Genomic DNA, 5,096 nt, shown 5'->3' on the forward strand with positions numbered 1-5,096 from the left:
ATGTTGAAGTCCTAACCCCTAGTACCTGAGAATGTGACCTTATTTGGAAATAGGGTCATTGGAATGTAATTAGTTAAGATTAAGATTAAGTAATACTGTAGTAGGGTTGGCCCCTAATCCAACATGACAGATATCCTTATAAAAAGGACAAATGCGGACACAGATATGCACAGGGGATGAACGCCATATGAAGAGGAAGGCAGATATTGGGGGGAGGCAGTTAGAAATATGATTGCTGACCTAACAACATGAGTATCTTCAATATCATCCTGGAAAAAAAAAGCCAAAAAAACTGTTCAAATTCTATGAGTCTTAAGTTGATTGGTAGCAAATGAAGGGTATTGAAAAATACAGGCAATTCAGAATTCATAAAAATGAATTACATTGAATCTGATAGGGAAATATATATATTAGACATACAAAGATAAACAATGGTATAAGCTAAGCTAGACATTTAAAATATATGTTTTCAAACAGAACTTTCTATGAAGTTTTAAAGAAGAAAGAAGACATTAGGTGCTGGAGAAATGCAGTGATAATTCATATAAATCACTTGCACTAGTGTTCATGACACACATTGAGTCATGTTCATTTCATCAGGTCAGTGCCAGGTACATACCAAGCATTTAAATAAATATTTGTTGGATTAGGTTTTTCTGGATTCATTATCTTGTTTTAGAGTGGTTAATAATATGATTTTAGACACCAAAATTAGTGGGGCATAAAGATCAGACAGTTTGTCCACTCAAGACATAGCACTTTGGTGGCCATACTTTCCACTTATACGTGAACCTGTATAACATGTGAACTTGTATGACAAATCCAAGAGAAATACTGATTTTCAGTGAGGAAGGAAATCTGACATCACATTGGGCTATTACTGTGTATGCGTGTGCGTGTGTGTTAGCCTGGGTCCTACTGGAAACAGATGGCACACTCAAACTGGAAAGTTCAGGGTCAATTTAATAAGGAGATGCTCTACAAAGGTGTGAGCAGCATTTGGGGAATAATGTGGCACCTGAAACAGCTATGACCCTACTTCTTAAGGGACAAAGAAAGGAAATAAATATTAGAATCTGTAGACAGGAGCCTTATAGAAGGAACATCCTGGCAGGAGCTGCAGCTTGGCAAAGAGGCATCAAGAAGAATAACTACCTTGACCTGTCTTGTCTTCTGATCTCATGCTAGTGCCTCTCAATGTTCAAACCTAGAAAGAAGCTTGAGGTAAAGGAAATCTATTGATGATATAATTCTATGCAGGCTATCCTCTCAGGGCAAAGAGTACAGTGAAGAATGGTGCAAATTGGATCTGATAGAGATTTTATATCATTGTTAAATTCTGCTACATCTAAAATTTTTCTCATGCTTCTTTTTTTCCCTCTCTCCCTCAATTTTTGTACATTTTCTTCTCATCTCACACTTATCATGAAAATGAAATGTTAGACTGAATATGGAATTTCCTTGTTTCCTGATCTTTCACCTACCTCATCAATTCCTTTTCTCTCTTATCCAGTTTAGGGAAGATGACGTGTCATTTCAATCAATTAATTTCACCATCAATACTTGAGCTTTTACTTTCTACCCCATCAGTCCTACTCAACTCCAACCCACGTTTCTCCACTTATTACTCAGGTTGCTGAGATCTGCTGGAGAAAGCCATACAGCCTTACGCACAAGTGCCATTACAAATTTGTGTTCTCCAAACTCGGTTTGGCACTTGATGCCTTCCTGAATACCTCCTTCATATCTTCATATCAGTTATAACACATCACACTTTTGTACCTCCACGTTCAACTTATCCTAATCTCATGGACCAGCAAGCCAGCTAAAAAGTATCCTGCTTTAAAATAATACATCACAGATCCCTGTTTTCATTTCAGCCTTTCCTTTGATTCTGTGTGAAGTGGTTCAATATTATCTGAAGGCAGACTGGAAAATTTAAAGATGCATAATGTCAACCCATGAGTAACCGCCAAAAAAAAAAAAAAAAAAAAGCAAGGCATAGCTAATAACAGGATATGCAGCCAATGTGGTGCTTTGAGGGAGACTTAAAGCTCCAAATGCATATATTAGGAAAGAAGAATGAACTTAAAGTATTGTTTTTATCAAGACAATAAAGGAGAAAAACCTGTGACTGAGGAGTCTGGCTCCATCCCCAAATCCTGTGTGGAATCCTTGGCCCAACTATAGGCAATTACCAAGCTTTGCCTGACAGGCCTCATGAGTGAAAGCTGCTTTCCCCTCACCAGATTTGGTGCACAATGTTACACTGCAATTTTCTGAAGAAAGTTGTAGTCAAGGACTCAGATTTCCCCCACCCCACTCATCTGCATCCTCATAGGCATATGGGCACTCCTAGCCCTGACCACCTATTTTGAGGCCTCCATCTCAGTGCCCGTAGCTAAGGCACTGTACTTCAACTCAGTACCTTCCAACTCCTAACCTCTTCTTTCTTTCCTTACCTTCAGCCCATGGTCCATGAAGAGACAAGAGCCTTTTGTTAAGCCTCTCCTCAGAGACAGCTACCCCTTTCTGCGCTCTATCCATCTGACCCTCTCCTGCCATTCTATGAAGAAAAACAAAATGGCAGGGAGCCAGAGCTTCCTTTAACCTCTTGCATTATTCACTGTCACAGTAAGTGAATAAAGGCTTGATTAGTACTTTCAGTCTTTCTGTCCAATTGACCACCTCAACACCTATTTTGTTGATAATTGTTGCAGAAAAAAGCACTTGAAAAATTCGGCAATCATGCATGATAAAAACACTCAGCAAACTTAGATCAAAAGGGACTTTTTTTCCCACTCTGATAATAGACATCAATAAAAATACTACAGCTAGGGTGGGGGTCGGTGCGGAGATTCAGTCATGAAGTCGGGATTAGGGACTTCTCCCGCAGTGACGTGGTTGGCGAGCCTATTTGTGTTGTGGCGTCAGGCTTCCAGGTGACTTTACAGTGAGATGCTGCTCTCCATAGGGATGCTTATGCTGTCGGCCACACAAGTCTATACCATCTTGACTGTCCAGCTCTTTGCATTCCTAAACCTACTGCCTGTAGAAGCGGACATTTTAGCATATAATTTTGAAAACGCGTCTCAGACACTGATGACCTTCCAGCATGATTTGGTTATAGACTTCCAGCTGAAGGTTTAAAGGGTTTTTTGATTAACTCAAAACCAGAGGATGCCTGTGAACTCATAGTGCCTCCGCCACTAAGAGACAATTCATCTGGCCCTTTCATCGTGTTAATTAGAAGACTTGATTGTAATTTTGATGAAAAGGTTTTAAATGCACAGAGAGCAGGATACAAAGCAGCCATAGTTCACACTGTTGATTCTGATGACCTCATTAACATGGGATCCAGTGACAGTAAGTACAGATCACAAAATCTGTCCAGGATAGACATAGAGCTAGAAGAAACTGACTTCGTAAAGATCAACTTAAGAAACTCCCTATACATAAATTCAAAAAAGGAGATGAGTATGATGTATGTGCCATTGATTTGGATGAATATGAAGATGGAGACAAGCTCAGAATCCTTCCGTGTTCCCATGCTTATCATTGCAAGTGTGTAGATCCTTGGCTAACTAAAACCAAAAAAACCTGTCCAGTCTGCAAGCAAAAAGTTGTTCCTTCTCAAGGCGATTCAGACTCTGACACAGAGAGTAGTCAAGAAGAAAATGAAGTGTCAGAACATACGCCTTTATTCAGACCTTTGGCTTCTGTCAGCACCCAGTCATTTGGGGCTTTGCCAGAATCCCGCTCACATCAGAACGTGACAGAATCTTCAGACTATGAGGAAGATGACAATGAAGATACTGACAGTAGTGATGCAGAAAACGAAGCTAATGAACATAGTGTTGTGGTCCAACTGCAGCCTGATGATGAATAGGATTACAACATAGCAAACACTGTTTGACCTTCAGAGGGTATTGGGTTATTTCCCTTTAAAATGTTTATTTAGGCATATAGTTATTTTGCTCCCTTCAGAGATTTCTGTGGAAATAACTTATTTTTTAGTATTCTACAGGTTAATCAGATTACTGAAACAGGTTTTTTTGACCTGGTATTTATCTGCAGGAGTGTACTTCATTTCACTACTAACTAATACAGACTGGTGCTGTAACTCAAGCATCAAATCAACTCTTCTTTTGGAATGAAATATAGCCAAAACATTAAAAAAATTCCTCAGTATAGCTTACAATTAAGACCTAGATCACAATATGCAAATGTTCCATGTTTTTACACACAAGGTCAGCGCTGCAGTCACCTAGCATGAGCTAAGCCAACTTCCATCTCCATAAAGTTACCTAGAGTTGTTGAGCTGGAATATGGTTGTTCTGGTATTACTGCCATCATTAGTGAGAGGCGACAAGGTAAGTTAACATTTTTCTTCCGATCAGCACCACAGAGACTCAAAGTTGTCTTTTTCCTTTCTATTGCCAAGTAGGCTTATCCTGAGAGGAACAGTCTCTACTAGGGCAGATTGCAAAAGGTTTTTTTTTTTTTTTTTTTAAGGTTTTTAATACTATAGTGTTATGTATGAACTTGACTTATTGGCTAATGTCTCTGGGCTTTAGTTACTGAATTTCAGTATCCTTAAGGATTTTTTGTGTTATTGTGATCAAAGCAAAAAGAAAATGCTGTATAGAAATACCAAACTTCAGTAATTGTTAATACTCAGATTATATACCTCTTAAAAAAGAGCATCTTATGCTAATTAGTCCTGCTAAACTATGAACAGAGGAAATTGTTCAAGTATTAGATTTGCAAATATTGCTTATGTTTAACAGGACTAATGATGTATTTAAACAATGTATTATGAAAAGCTAAATTATACATTATTGTAACTATGTAGAAAATATAGACTTATGTACAGTCAAAATGTTAAGAATTTTTATATGGCCTTGTATGAAGGGAGTTTGAATGTTAATAAACACGTTTTCCACTTTAAGAACTGGCAAAAAATAAATAAATAAATGAATAAATAAAAATACTACAACTAACATCATACTTAATGAAAGCTTCCCTGGTAAGATTTGTAAAATGAAAGAAAGACAATTCTTCCAACTTCTATTCAATGTTGTATTGATCCTACT

The 5,096-nt window shown here is 37.9% G+C and overlaps 1 pseudogene; it reads left to right on the forward strand.

Annotated features, from left to right (window-relative positions):
• The first annotated feature begins 2,958 nt into the window (after window positions 1–2,958).
• LOC132439460 (E3 ubiquitin-protein ligase RNF13 pseudogene) lies at window positions 2,959–3,916 on the forward strand (annotated as a pseudogene).
• The last annotated feature ends 1,180 nt before the right edge of the window (window positions 3,917–5,096 follow it).

Source organism: Delphinus delphis, chromosome 16, assembly GCF_949987515.2.
Source record: "Delphinus delphis chromosome 16, mDelDel1.2, whole genome shotgun sequence".
Taxonomy (NCBI): domain Eukaryota; kingdom Metazoa; phylum Chordata; class Mammalia; order Artiodactyla; family Delphinidae; genus Delphinus; species Delphinus delphis.